The sequence below is a fragment of the Ammospiza caudacuta genome, chromosome 1, assembly GCF_027887145.1.
Source record: "Ammospiza caudacuta isolate bAmmCau1 chromosome 1, bAmmCau1.pri, whole genome shotgun sequence".
Classification (NCBI taxonomy): Eukaryota; Metazoa; Chordata; class Aves; order Passeriformes; family Passerellidae; genus Ammospiza; species Ammospiza caudacuta.
In genome coordinates this window covers 66782339-66798331 of record NC_080593.1, presented here as the reverse complement: position 1 = coordinate 66798331, position 15993 = coordinate 66782339, and the positions used below count along the sequence as shown (strand labels likewise).

Below are 15993 nucleotides of genomic sequence, written 5' to 3'. Positions count from 1 at the left end.
CTGGTAAACCCTGCAGTGAGTCAGTGGTCCAATAACAGATGGGTCAGAGGGTGCAGATGTCTTAAAAAACAGTAATAAATCACTTAGATAAAAAAAAAGGGAAAAAAAGGCAGTAAATGGACTGAGTTCTGAATATTAACACAAGTATACTTAAAATAACACCATCTTATACGAAACAGTATGATCAAAGGTGTTTCACAACTTCACTCAGATTTTGGGCATAGCTCTGCATTTGAGAAGGTGCAGGCACCTGGCATTTTTGCTGCAAAAATTGCTTGCCAAAAATATCCTCTCACTTTGCTGAGTTTCCCCATCCCTGAAAAAACAACCGTGTGTCCCTTGCATACATATGTTGTAAAAGAGTATAAGCCAGTTACAAACCACTCTCTACCAAGTGTCAGACCTAAGACATCTCTATTTTTGTATACAAAAGCTATTACAGACCATCTGCAAAGTGGTTTTTTAGCTTCTGTAAGATTTTTTGTGGAGGGATAGAATGTAAGAATATAAAGATAGTGCAGAAGGCAGTCTCACACCTGAGGAGCTGCAGCTGTACTCATCACCAAAGATTAGGAACAGGCCTGCCCTTAATAGGCCACAGCTGTGTCCAATAAGAAGATGAGTGCTACAAAAAGAGTGGGTTAGCTGGTGGAGAAGAAAGCTGGAGTGTGTTGGCTGTGCTGTGAAGAAATAACCATGAGAAATCACCAAGAAGGTATGGAACTTTTGCAATAAGTTGACAACAATTTTTAAGTATTATTCTGAACAGACTTGCTAGACTGTCTCTTTTCCACTAATCTTTGTTGCAAAGAGAATCAAGCCAGGTCAGAGGCAAAGCATTCTGCACATTGGGAAGCCACAACCATGTGTTCTGCATGGCCTGGCCTCCTGGTGCCAGGTGGAGTGGCTCACCCATAGGAAAAGGACAAAAGTGCAGCAATGAAATCTATCAGGCCAGGGCAGCAGATGCATTTGGCAGATTTTTGACTTCGTATTTGGTCTCCGGGCTTTCCGGTACATTGTTTAACAGGAATAACTCTGTGTATAGAACACCCTTGGGACAGGAAAGAACAGGCATGCTTACACAAGGAACCTTTTCATAGCACTTTAAAACTTCCATCAGAAATATTTGACTCAACACATCAGAATGATTAACTGAGTATTGGTAAATTATTTGACCCACAAATACTGACCAATGAAAAATGCCTGGTTGTCTCCACATACTCTCATCCTGACACATATCAACAGGTAATAAATTATTTTACTCCTGTTTTCACTTCAACAAATGTCCCTTAGAGCATAATTTTAGCTCTTTCAAAAGAACCACTTAGAGTAGATGTCTGAAAGTAACTTTATGACTATAAAAGCTTCATTAACTCAGACTTGATTCACATCAGTATTTCAAAAGGGAGTCCCTTTTCACTTTCAAATGTTCTTCCAGTCTATCAACTTTTACATCACTCTCAAAGGCTGGCTCTAAGTCAACAGCTTAATTTTCCAATTCAAGTAGCAGTACATTCACTTATGCTACTGTATGGGGGCAGTTTGTAAAGCCCTATATTTAAAAGGGTATAGACAAAAATATGACAATAAGCTGTCCCTGAATACTAAGCACAAGCAAACACATACATGGAGACAGAGAAAGAAAGCATTTTGCAAATAATAGGATTGAAAGCAATAAACACTCACAGCATTCATGCCCATTTAAAAGGACAGATGGAGCTGTTTGGGCCTATCAGGTCAATAATCCACAAACTAAGAAGGATTTATGTGATAGACTGTAATGGTTTAAATCCACTTTGAGAGAGAAGGTTATAATAACTTGGAACAATGTTCAGTATATTCAGGGGCCTGATGTGATAAATAAGAATTAACACAGTTATTTAAAAATCAAAGGAACAGGTGAAATAACAGGTTTTTAAATGCTCTTTTCCAGATCTTCAAACTGCCTGAGCTTTAATACCAGATGTCACAACAGTGAGTCAGAGGCAGGCTGGCAGAGCAGCCTTTCCCCAGGGAGCAGCACAGGGCCCAACCTCCCTTTTTTTCCCAACTTGAGAAAACCAAATGTGCAACCTTGGGATATAATGGGAAGATGCTTGTTGCACATGTTTTTTTTTTCTTTCTCCCTTAGCTGACCTCTCAGTAATCCCTGACCTTTCACAGGCTCTCATCTGCCACAAAGCAACACAACCTCAGCTTAAAGGAGGTGGCCCAGGTGCTGATTTCCAAAGGAAAAGGGGTAATGGTTTTCACCTGGTCAGAGTGGATTGTCCTTACCTAGCTTGTTACAGGAGCAGGGTGGGCAGGGTTTTTGAAGGTTTTGCTTCTTCTGTTTGCTCATCAGTTTGGTAGCTTGATCCTGGGTTAGGCAAATGTGTGGAAGAGATTTCGTGTGTTGCTTTCTGACCAAGCAGGAGTACAATTTCTTGGATGCATTATGAATCTGATTTAATGAGGTAGGCATTTATTTTATTGTTGTATCCGGGTGTTATTATGAGTTAAAGCTCTCTTCTATTTTGCTGGGTAGTCATCTGTTTCTGTATTCTTTTCTAAAGAGCTTTTCCTGTTTACAGATTCTTGGCTCTGGCCTCCTTAGATTTTCCTACCCCATTTCTTAAATTTCATTTATTCTTCAAACTATTCTTTTACTTCTAGCTACATAACATATTTGAAAACTTCTGTACTGCAGTCAGGTCAGCAGTAGCTTCTTTCTCTGGCCGTGCAGTAGTTGTTATGACAGTGTCTGTCAATATTGTTACAAGGCATTAGCTGTAGAAGGCATGCCCTTCAAGGCTAACAAAAGAGGAATATTTAATTGTGTTTAAAAGCTAGGGTAGGTATGAAGAGTACAACAGCACCTCTAACAGGGAGACATTTCCCCTCATGCAGGACAGTGGGCACATTCTCCAGCATTCTGTTTGAACCAGCTCATTTCAATTTTCAACCCAGAGAGCAAAACTCAAAGTACTCCTGTTCCTCCTGTTGCTATTTAAAGTAAACTGAGTGATGTCTGAGGCACATGGATACTGGTGATCCCATTGTGTGTCCTAATGAAATTGATGCAACAGAAGCAACAGAAAAGCCCCAAAGAATGCTGTGAGCTGCTCACATCACATTCATATTGCTCCTTCTCAAGTTTTGCCTGCAGCCCTGGAAAGCACATGGTTAAATACACTGAGCTACAGTTTTCCCTTTCTTTCAAGAAGTTCAAAAGACTTACACCCACCAGCAGCAGAAATTTGTGGGAGCTGAACAAAGGAAGGGTGCTAGGAGTTAACTGCTTCAGCTTGGTTGTGTGTGCTTATTCCCCCGATGTGTGAAATGAATCTGTATGTATAACACATAAGCAGCTTGAAACATGGAGAGGGTTTTTAATTGAAATGTGTTCTTTTGTTAATATATGTGTATACAAATGGAGCCTAGTCTGTTCTGAAATGTGTTTGAGTGAGAGAAAAATGAAGCCCTGGACTTCAGTGTGAATTTGATTGTTTATTCTATTTGTACACAGTAAGGCTGGAGGGGGATCGGGAAATAATTTTAATTTAATTGATCAGATGCTTTCTCTAAGGATTATAGCCCATAGAACAAGCATTTTTAAATGTTTATTCTATTGTTTTTTATGCAGTCCTTGTTTCTGTGTCTTTTGATGAAAAATAATACCTGTTTAAGAAGATGGCAGGGGAAGAACTTTCAGGTGCCCAAGAGAATTTATGTTGCTTCCAAACACTGAAGTTTGGTAGATGTTGCTTTATTTTCTCTCTGCTGAACAAAAGTTTGGGAGCAGCATCTTTGTATGTATGAAGCTTCTTCTCAGTTTCTAACATGCTGTCGTTTTTTTCCCATTGAGCAGTGAAGACAAGCCTCACATAGAAAAGTTGAAGAGAAGAAAGGGTTGGAGAGGTTTCACAGTTCAACATACCTGGCATCCATAGTTATTCAGTGGAGAATCTGAGCAGGTATTTAACTTAGCCTCAGAATTAAAGGCATGTTTAAATAATCTTTTAAACTGGGTCCAGGATTATAGCCGAATGTGAAGAATGTTTTCTGACAGACATAGGAAGGCGAAGAAGTAATTTTAATTTGACATTATGAATATTTAAACAGAAAATCATAGAATTAAGAACTAAAAAGAACCACTTGTAGTTAAGAGTTGTCTTGATTGGTCTGAAATAAGGGGATATTTTCCATTTGAATTTTGAGAATAATTTTTAAATACATTTTGATAGTAATTTTAAATTGACAAGTTATTTTGTGATTGAAGAGCAAAATAACCCCCCTATCAAAAATATCAAAGTACTATGTTTTTACCTTTTTTGCATATATGTCATAAACTCCTGATCCAGCAATAGCTATTTTTAATAGTAAACATTTTGGTAAAATTGACCCAAATGCCAAAAAAAAATTTCTGTAACTCCATATAGAATCTTTCTCATTTCAAAGAAAAAATTTTGTCCAGCTACGACTGGATATTGCAGGAGCACTTTACCTCCCTAACCTACTGCCCTGCACATTCCTTCAAATGTCAGGGTATATGCTGGCTTAGGTTATTCCAGCAAATGGATGACTGAGTGAGCAGAGTAGCAAGAGAGGCAGCGTGTCAGTGTCAGCAGTAAGGCATCAGTCTGTGATGGTGGAGCAAGGGAATGTTGAATGGAGTTGTTTGTCATGTACTAGTGTGGTGATGAACACTGAAGTCTGGATAAGGCTGAAGGTCAGATTTCTGGTATGTGCAAGGGGTACAAGTTCACTGGCTGTGGGAGATTGAACATCACTATTCAGGCAAAAGGGTCTTGTGATGAGTTAAGTTAGAAAAAGCAATGCCAGAAATATGAAAAGGTTTCAGGGGAACTACTGACCCCATTAAAGCGACCAGGACCTTTGCCATATGATGTACTCCACTCTTTCTCTGTGTTATAAGATTCGGGGTACCTCAGGGTTTCCATGTCGGAGTGTGCCTCACTGAATAGGAACTTACCTGGGCATGTATTCTGTTTTCCTCTTTGCCTGAGTTCACTCCCCTGCCCAAGCACAGGCTTTTTCACCCAGAATCTCAGCTATGAGGGATGTCATCATATCATAAGAGCTCCCTGTCTGGGTCACAAAGAGATAAATATTCTGAGATACTGTAATAGAATGTTGTCTCCCCAGTGGTTAGGAACTGTGGAACATGAGTCTCTCCTTCCTGCCCCTGTGCAGGATTCCCCAGGTGGTCTTGCCCCTTAGGCAAATCTTCTACAATACCAGGTCAACAATGAGGCACTGAATTCCTGTGGATTATCTCACATTTATGAATGCATTTAAAGTTTCCATATGTGAGGGGCAGATTATTTTAATCATGAAACTTTAAGCTGCTATTTATAACAACTAGAGCTAGCTACATCTGGTGCCTCTGAGCTCAGTCCCTTCATGCAAGGGTTTGTGTCTTTACTTGCTGCAAAATATTAGTATTTCCATACCCTGTGAGCCAAAGGCTGGGGTACTTCATGAGTCTCTCAGACTGCAGGCACCTGCAGATTTATCCTGAGCGTGCAGACATCCTGAAACAATATCAGTGACAGAGAGGAAAACAAGTAGGGAAATTGACTTTAGGTGTTTTGCCTTGACAGTTTTTGGGGGTTTTTTTCTCCGAGGTGTCAAGGGGACAGGGTGATATAAGTTCCCTTCAACAGCTGACCCTCTGTGATAACCCACTTGACTTTACAGCATAATATTTTATGGATCTAGAGCATACTCACTGCAGTTGTTTTAATCTCAGCATTCAAACTGACCAAAGATATTCCAGCACCTTGCCTGGAGCCCAGAAATAGACTCTACACAGCTGAGAATTCAGGTTTTATCACAAACTGACCTGAGGATGTTTATCAGTGGGTAGCTTGTGTTTATTAAGTATTTCAGGCTTTGTCTGTGCCTTCTAATTAAATCAAGCAAACATAATCATACAATCAACATCACAAAAATGAGGTCAACGTACGCTATTCATAAATTATCACAAAGCATCTGTCACATGCTTAATCTGCTTTTTAAAGTGGGGGGCTGCCTTTGCTTAAGCTTGTGTCTTAAGCTACTGCTTTAGCCCCTGTTGTTTGACAGTGTGTGATAGGAAGGCAAGATTACTTATGCTTGTATGTACAATATGCAGTGTAGAAGCAGCTGACTCACTATCAAGCAGGATCTCTAAACAAGTTGTTTTAGTGTTGGAACGGAAAACTAGGATCCACAGTAGCAGCCCTTCACATTTTTAAGGATAGAGCAGAGGTGGGGATTAAGGAATTGCTCACTCTTTGGTCTGCAATTGTCATGTAGCATTTTAGGACACAGAATTCTCTTGTTGCTGGACTCACTACATGTCCCTTCTCCTCAAAGTAAACAGTACAATTTCCCTCTTTACTTTGTCTTCTGCAGCCATGGTAAAGATGAAGTGCTGGGGAAAACTGTGTTTTATGTTGCATGCACTGTTAAGGAGGAAGACCTAAAAACCATTTGTCTGTCAACCTTTTGCCTTTGTTACCTGTATGAGCTACCAAAACCTTGGAGGTAAACACTTGTAGAATATAGAATACCAGTTCTTTCTCCTCCAAAGTCAAGTGATGAGATAGAATAGAAAATAAAGCCTTCATTCCAGGCTCAAGCTCATGTGCTAAAGTGTGGCTCTTGGAACAGTTGCAGGAAGAGGATAATAACTGAGGTGAGCATTGTTGCAACCAACACTTTTGGCATTGCCGCTTGCTCTAAGCAGTCCAGCTCAGGCTGTTCAGAGAGTGGAGAGTAATGCATTTCCTCAGCTATCCTGGTTGGGCCTTCATCACAAACATCTGAACCAGCGCCCTTAACAAGTAGCCAAGAAAGCATCAGTTAGATCACACCCATTTGTCTTTTGCATACCACCACGAGTATAAGTGGAGAGCCAATTTTAATTAAGGGTGTTGTTTTAGGATTCCTCTTTGGTGTCCCAAGCACTGTCTAACCTTAATGGGCCTGTCCTTTCTGGTGAATGACACTATCACTTTAGCTTCATATCACCTTCATTGTCCAAGCCTGATTCCCCTGAGGACATACATCAACTGCTCTACAATGAAATGGGACCAAGCAAAATGTTACCAGAATTTGGAATTGCTATGTTCACAGTAATGCTTCTTGTACTCAAATAATATTCTGCTTTAACAGTGGAAAAAGCAGGCAGCAAGTTTCCTTAAAGGCTGTGACAATAGACCTGTCAGTCACCTCAACATTTTTATTCTGATAAAATGAATTTGTTCAAATCTTCTAGGGACTTCTTTCACTGCAGTTGCATATATTTCCATAGTGATTCTCAAATAAGTGCATGCCAATAGCCACTTCTGTGAACAGATGTTGATGGAAGTATCAACAGAAGTATCAGAGGTACGTGAACAACGATGTCTTTTTGCATGCACAGGGAGAAATGCATAATCTAGTAGTATGCTGGAAATTTGTTAGTTCTGCCTTCCAACATGTCTGTCAAGTCCCTGCATGCTAATCAGCCTTTGCATAAGTATTGATGCTTTGCAGTAATATCAAGCAAGAATTTAGAATAAGAAAGGGAGAAACAGAGATGTGCTAGAGTAATACTGTTAATAGAGACAATGCATGCATATTTTATGGCAACTTTTTAAAGAAAAGAAACATTCAATTTCAAGTGCTGTATTTGTCAAACAGTGCAGTGGTTGATGTGTTCTTAGCTGTTACCATAACAATAATGTAGCAAATATTTAAATAATTACCTAAAACTTCAGTTGCTATAGGCTGTTTTAATAATAAGTGTCAATGAATCCACTGGCTATCTAAATCTCCCTTGCATGTTGGTGTTATCAAGATGAAGCTTATGAAACAGGGACACTTAGTAGAGAGCTGTCACAGGCCAGGATAATAGAATGGAAAAGAGAACAAGCTTTACATAAAGTCTCAGCATACTTCATGCAATAAAAATACTTGTTAGCTAAAAACTAGCGATAACCTACTTTGCTGATGATAAAAGCAAAGAAGGCATATGTTTCCAGATATTAATATATTTTTCAGGCCAAAATGAAATTATGCAGCATGCAGTCCAAGCTCAGAATCAGGGGAGGGAAATGCATTTAATTCTCTCTGTTTCTGTTCCTCCTGTTATTCTGAAACAAGTAAAGAGTGGTATTCCAGCAATTGCTCAGGTTCTATAAAAATCTAAGGTGCACTTAGACTATGATTTTTTTTTCAGATTTCTAATGTGACTATAGGAAATCTATTCACTTTAATTTTTATTTCTCATTGCTTTTTTTTTTAAGGTTGACCATATCTCGCATTCTCTGAACTTCTTTGTTTCATCAGAGTATGCGATACTGGAAATTTTGTTTCTTCTTGTTTAATACTTTCTTTTGTTTTTATTTGTGAACAAAAAATCAATTTTTCCATTCCTAGAGACAGTTTAGTAGCACTTTCTTCTTTTTTCAATATGGCAAATCATTTGAAGCGGATCCTTGCTCCTCTGGAACTCTTTTATTTCTGACAGGAAGCAGAAGACTTGATGAGAGCATGCTAAAAAGGAAGTAGAAGGGCAAAAAGAAGAAGCAGGGCAAACTAGATATTCAGTTGTCAGGTCCAGAAGTCCTGTCCTGATAGCTAATTTAACTACTCCAAACATATATTGACAGTTGCCAGCAGAGGAAACCTTTTGGTAGTGGCTGTAAGGCATACTTTTTTAATCCTAAAATGGGTTTTCACATGACACTCTGAATACTTGTCTGAATTCTTGTCCTAGTTTGCTAGTCTTGGTATTTTGGGGGTGAGAAGAAAGGAGGCATACACAATCACACAAAATTCAAAGGTATAAAATCACAGTTCCCCCCCCCCCCCCTTTTCCTAAAAATTATAGGATCCATTTACAAATGTGCTTGCTGTAGATGAACAACAAATTTTCCTAGAAGTCATAGCTAAAGAAGAAAAGTAGAGTGAATTGTTACTTTGCTAGAGTGGGTCTGCCCCTACTTGACTATGGGTCTGGCTAATAATTATATATTTGTGAGAGCCTATACCTGAAATGCCCTGTGGTTTCTCTTGCAGTTCTCTACATGAAGATCTCTTGAATTTCCTACTTAGCAGACAGAGAGTGTTAAAGGTTTTCTCTCTGGTTCTTTATTATGGGCATTTTTTATGATACAGATACACATTGACGTCACCAAATCTTACTAGAAGCCACGCTTCACATAAAGTTTATCAACTTAATTGTTTCACGCCATACCTTCCTATTTCAGAAAATTTCTCCAGGGTCATTTCTATTACTCTTTGTGCAAGAATTTCTCACAGGCTGGAATTTTTATCTTAGTGACTTTGTCCTCTTTCAGAGATGCAAGATTCCCTTGACACTGCTGTAGAAATATCACTACTAACATTACATTCCAGTTCTTTCTAACTACTTGGGGTTTCAAGCCTCTTCCTGTATCTGAAAACAAGAAGATTGATACTGGCCATAGAGATTTTGAAAAATTTTCCTTCAACATGATTGTTCATATTGGTGGCCACCATTCATTGTAATACCTGAGCAAACTTTGAATACCTTGATTTTCTTTAATTCTCACTGTGGATTGCCCACTCAGTAAGAGGCTGACAGGCTTTGACAGCATCTATGAGCTTGTAGTATTTGGCACAGTTGCAAAAAAAAAAAAAAAAAAAAAGGAAATCTTTGAGCTCTTGTAATTTTATAGGTGCTAACTCATTAATTGCTGAGAATATTGTACTGTGAGCTGGCTTGTTTGTGAGATGCTTTGCAATAACTATGGCATAGGCTTAAAGCAGAATCCCAGAAATTAACTTTGGGACTTTAACAGCTCTGTTGCTGCCATTAGATTACTTAACCGTAGTGATTCTGTTCTATAATGCAATGCTTGTTCTACTTGGTTTTATAGGACTGACTTTCATACTCAACACCAAGTGCAGTGATATAGATGTGCTAGATTGTTTAGTAAAATCATCGCAAAACATTCAGACTGATTATGTAAGCTTTTAGGCCTTGAAGTTTATAGAGTTGCAACAACTTCCTCTGCCAGGGCTCTTGTAAATATTCTGTGTTTTAGTATATTCCAAGTGCAGCAGTCTGCATCCTTACAGGCATTCAGTTAGATTTACTTTCTGAGTTTAATTTACATGTTCTGAGTATCAATTCAATTTGTTTAGTCACTTTTCTTTATAGAAAGAAATTCTCTATATTTTCTTTATAGCAAGAAATTCTCTATATTTTCTTTATAGCAGAGATTTGATAAATAGAGTTGTATCTCGAGGACTATTTATCTGGCCCAACCACATATTAGATGAAGTAACTTGTATCAAGAGATGGCAAAGTAAGGGCCTGAGTCTCCATAATATAAGAAATAGCTAGAAGGAAAACACAACAAACTACAGAGGAAAAGCTGCATGAAGGAGACCTTGAGCTTTTGGCCATAAACATAGTCTGACAGTATCAAGGATTTAGGGGAATCACAAGGGCAGTAACTTACCTGCAGGTTTCTCATCCCTGTTGTTTCTGGTTACCTTCTTTAGTAATTTTGTTCTGATAAGCAGAGGACTAAACAGTCAAGAACAGAGCTCAAGTCATCTTAAGACTTGTTGAAGATGCTAAAATAAGAAAGGGTTACCTCGGGGTAAAGTGAGTCTGAGCTGGCTGATGTCAGGGAGTGACATTTAGTAGTTCTACTAAAAATATGTGTGTATTCAGTATTTTTAACTGATTAAAAAGCAGGGCTTCAGAAGTCTGATCTCTGGAACTATTTATTTGATGAACCTATTTTTCTTTTAATAAAAATAAAGTCACTTTTTGGCAGGGTTCTCTATAACCAATTGACAAGTCTATTTAGGTCTGCTTCCCAAAGTTTTATTTTTGTATCTTATTTGTCACCAGCTAATGAGCAGTGCAAAGTATTAGTTGCTGAAGCATGTGGTTTGAGCAGCACTGGACTCACTGGGCACTGATTATTGAAACAGAAGTTAGTTGGTAAAGCTCCAAGAATCAGCTGAAACTTGGTTTTGAATGTTGTTAGAACCACTTCCACATGTTTGCCTATGAATCAAAGGAGACATCATTACTGTCTCTTCAACTATGTTTTAAAAAAATACCCTTGGGCCTTTGCCAGGTGTTGTGCTTAGTGACACTGAGAAAATAACAAGCTGATTAAAACTCTAGTCTTTTATGCTCTATTTATTGGGGGTTTTTAACCTAGCATTTAAAAGCTCCATGTATGATTTTAGGACTCCACGCACACAGGAAAGAAGCAATCCTGACACAGAGTTGACAATTGAATGTAAGAGGCAAAATGTAAAAATGAGAAAGAAGAAAGCATTGACAGCATCGTGTAGAGAGGGTTTTTTTGGTTTGTTAAGATTAGTGCTAAGGTAGACATGTTTGTTTGTTTAAGAAAGCAAAAGGAAATTTTGTAACGATATATGAAAAACAGAACAATGAGGTAACTGAAGGGGCAGATCGGTGAAAGTGGAAAACTTTATCTGACAGTCTTGCAGTGCAGTAGTGGAAGAAGTGGTGTGCTTGAAGGAAATAAACTAGTCAAACATCCATTTTTCTAAGTACCGTTCTAAGCTCACCATTTTTCTGCAGAACAGTGGACCTGTTAGGTATGACTGAAGTGAGTGCTGCAATGGATTAGAGGTCTGCTGAAGTTTGTAAAGGTCTCATCAAATTGCCACTCCACCCTATGCATCTTCCTGCTCAAGCCTGGGACTATTAAAGACTCCTTTGTAACTAAAAGAAGCAGCATTTTGCCTATTACAATGCAAGTGGTGCTTTAGCCTAGGTAAATACTTCCTGTTTCTTAACGTGATATTTAAGACTGCAATTCCCATTTCACATTTTATAATTTAGGTATTAATCTTTGACTCATCCCTGACATTCTCCTTCACACCTACAAGTACTTTGGTGTACAGTATGTTTTGGAATTTAACAAAATTAGATATACTGCACTTTGCCAGAGAATGACTAGAGATGTAGTACTTTTTTCCAAACATAGCCAAGTTTAAAAAACCACTTCTGCATTCTTAGCAAGACCATGTGTGTCAGGGCAGCTATTGCACCCTAACACATTTGAGAGGAATAAACTGTGCAGATAGGTTAAAAATGTTTCTCCTATCATTAAATTTTATTTTAATACCTTTCTTGTGTGTGCATCTCTGTGTATGTATGTATCTTCTCCCTGAAGAAGTTTTATGCTATAAGTATTTCAGATAGGGACTCTTCCACTATATGTATTTCATGGATGAACTCTCTGTATTTCAGGATCTCTCCCAGTATTTCCTAGGCTTATTCAGTGACCTGTAAGACATAGATCAGACAAAGAAATGTCTCATTTCTGTTTTTATTTTCCAAATTGATTTTGTGTTTTCTAGTGGAAATCCAAGAAATTTAAATGCTGTGCAGCACATCAACATCTGGTTTGGGAGCCAGATGCTGACATTGGCTTCCTCCTAATGTGCCATTGCACTTATGTCATAGCTGCTAACCCCTGCTGTAAAGCAGAGGTGGATGTGTGGCAGAGATCAAGACCTCAAACACATTGTCCTACCTGTAATTTGGGTTTCATTCTGTGTGCTGGAGCTAGAACAGCTATGTCCTGAAATAGTTCTCTGTGCATTTATGCTGCTTGTCTTTAGCTTGATGGTTTTTTTTTTGCTTGCTTTTTCCCTTATCATCACAAGCTAATGTCCTGAATCTCATGTTGTTGGGTCTTTGTGCATGAAGGAACAACAGAATCTGAAAAACTGCAAAAAAGATGAAATGTAAAAAAATTAATCTCAGAAGAACACTGACAATCAAGAAAGTCTTGACAAGGGGGTGAAAGTTGGTGTGGCTATACCTTACTAAAATGTATGGAGCACTTAGATATTGTGCCAGTGAGTTGAAACAATGGCAAGGCACAGAAAGACTGCCCTACTGCCCCACTAATGGTAATGGTCTGTCCTTTCATCATTCTCTCTCTTATTCCCCTGTTTGCTTCCATGGAGTGAGGAAGATCCTCTTCTATCAGCTTTTGCTACTGATTTCAATGAGAAAATATTAGATGGTAAATTCTTTCAGGCGGGGATTGTTTCTTCATTGCCTGACACAGTGGGACTTTTGAGTCATGACTGCAGACATTAGGGAATCAGGCAAATTATGAGGAAGAATAATAATGGAATAGCGCAAATTGTAAATGATTTATTTCCTGAAGATTGTTCAAAGCAGATGTACACAATGCTTAGTTGAATCTCTCGGCAAAATCCAGATCTGCAATGAATAGAGGGATGAAATGCAGCTGGGATGGAGCTGTCCCTTCTAACCACAGCAGAAGGAATACATTCAATTAATCACATCTTGGATATATGATCTTCTCAGTCCCAGGTCATGACTGGGCTCCTTCTCCCAGCCAGCTCTAGGTTTACACAGGGCAGAGTTTCACAGCATAGCAAACTGCTGGGGAGGAAGGGAGCCTGTAAAACAGCAGTGGATACAGAACTCTTTGCCAGAGCTGTTTCAGTTGTTTGCTTTGCCAAGCTGCTGCTGCCAGGGAGTTTCAGTTCCTTCCAGAAGCAGCAGCTGCTGCCCCTCTAACTGCCCCAGAAACAGTGGAGACACAAGTTCAGCTTCTGTGGCAGAAGAAAACCCAGTGCCCCAAAAGTGGCTTTTGGCTGCCACTTTTGGGAGCAGCAGCATTTGCTGTTGCCTTGGAAGGGGGAAACTCAAGCCACTCTCTATTTCACTAGCCAAGTTTTAGCTTTTAACAGGCTCGTAGTATTTATTAGTCACTTCAATCTGAACAGATATTTCTCTGGTTACTCTTGATTAAATGTTTTTCTAAGGGGGAACGGTGGCTCTTTCCACTGTGATTGCCCGTCCTCTTTCAATCCTATCTTATCTCTTTGGAGTCTACTGCTGGATCTTGGACTGACCATTTCTTCCAGCATTCACCAACTTCATCTGGTGAATGTGATTTAAAGGGACAAATTTAAGTGGGGTTGGTTTTTTTTCACAGAGAAAAGATGACAAGAAGTCTGTGACTAGATGATGGGAATTTATTTATTACAGAAACACACATGAGCTGTAAGAGTAAAAAAATCATGGATATGAAAATAGAAGGATACCTTTGTGGAATAATAATTGCAAGAGTCCTGTCATGCACCTAGGGAGGAACAGCACCATGCATGAACACAGGTTAAGGATTGATCTACTGGAAAGCAGCTCTGCAGAGAAGGACTTGGTGGACAACAACAAGCTGTCCATGAGCCAGCAGTCTGTCCTTGTGCCCAAGATGACCATTGGTACCCTGGGGTATATTAGGAAAAGCATTGCCAGCAGGTCAACGGAGGTGATCCTCCCACCTTACTCAGCCCTAGTGAGGACACATCTGGAGTACTTTGTCCAGTTCTGGGCTCCTCAAGACAAGAAAGATATGGAACTCCTGGAGTGAATCCAGTGGAGAGCTGTAAAGCTGTTTAGGGGACTGGAGCACCTCTTCTATGAAGAAACACTGGGAAAGCTGGGCCCTTTTTATCTGGGAGAAGAGATGATTCCAGATGGAAACATGGGAAGTTTCACTTCAATATGAGAAAACAACTTCTTTACTTTGAAGGTGATAGAGCACTGGAACAGACTTCCCAGAGTGGCTGTTGAATCTCAGTCTCTGGAGATATTCATAACCTGCCTGGACATGATTCTGTGCAACCTGCTCCAGCCAGGAGTTTGGACCAGATTATTGTGACACAAGTAGTCTTTTCTTTTTATACCAATAATGACAATATATGGCTTTATCCCAATCCTCCAGAGGATTGGGAAATCCAGTGGATTATTACTTAGTGAAAAATCTTTACAGAAGACGGACAGGACTTGAATAGCAGGTGCTTGAGGGGCCAGACAAATAGTCATTTTAAGCTTCTAAATGTATTTCTACATTATAAAGAGGGTGATCAACCATGTTCTTCAAGTGTACTCACATTTCAGAGTCTCATGGTGGTTTTCTAGTCACCTACAGAGGACTAGAATTCTCCCTTTGGTGAAGTAACTGAATACATTATTTCTATGTGACATTCTAGTTAAACCATCTTCCTCAATTATTCATGATATGCATCAGAGGAAAAAAGGGGAGAAAATTACAACTTGCATCAGAACAATTGGGAGCTATTAAGAAAAGAAATTCTTATCATAAAGGTATTGTAACACTAGGAAGACCTACCAAAGAGGTTGTGCTGTCCTTCAAGGGAAGATTTAAACTGTAGGTTAGAGAAACACCAGTGAAGAATGAGCTTGGTAAAGTTATTTCTGCTGTGGTGCACAGGGATTAGAGAATTTCTTGGGTCTCCTTCTGCTTTGCATTTCTATGAACCGGGGCTTTTGTTGTTGTTTGCTGTGTGCTTATTGATCTATCCCAGTACACTCTTTCCCATTTAAACTGCAATTCTGCATTAAGTACTGCCTTCAAAAACCTTTTCCTTTTTCAGTAATCTTTTTCCTGAAGAGCACGCTACATCTCTCTTTTATTAAACACACGCTATCTGTATGTTCCAGTCTTCACTTCCTCAGGATTTTAGAGTTGTTTCCATCAAGTTGTGTTTTTCCATAGGCTCCAGGCATTGAGAGAAAAACCACAGCCTAGAAGGAAAAGTTTGCATAACTAAAAAAATGTTAATGTCTCCCAATATGCAGTATTCACATGGGGCTTGCAGAAGATGGGCATAAAACCCGGAGGGATTTCAGTAGTGCCAGCATTTGCCTAGAGGAGCCCATCCATACACATTAGAGATGTTATATGCTATAGATACTGTTCAAATAGTCCCTTTCATTAGGGATGCAATAATTCAGTTATACTCCATATCTTATTTTCATGCTAAACCATATACAGAGCATTTTTACAAGGGCATGTAGTTCTAGGACAAAGGAGAACTACAAATCAAAAGAGTGTGGGTTTAGACATGATAGTAGGAAGAAATGCTATGCTTTTAGGGAGGTGAAGCACTGGAACAGGT

At 39.1% G+C, this 15993-nt stretch overlaps 1 long non-coding RNA gene across 1 annotated transcript; it reads left to right on the top strand.

The window, feature by feature from the left end:
* The first annotated feature begins 666 nt into the window (after positions 1 to 666).
* On the top strand, positions 667 to 12148 carry LOC131566741 (uncharacterized). Its single transcript, XR_009275594.1, has 5 exons — positions 667 to 715; positions 1937 to 1977; positions 2167 to 2242; positions 3854 to 3959; positions 11600 to 12148. It is a non-coding gene; the product is annotated as an uncharacterized LOC131566741 (long non-coding RNA).
* The last annotated feature ends 3845 nt before the right edge of the window (positions 12149 to 15993 follow it).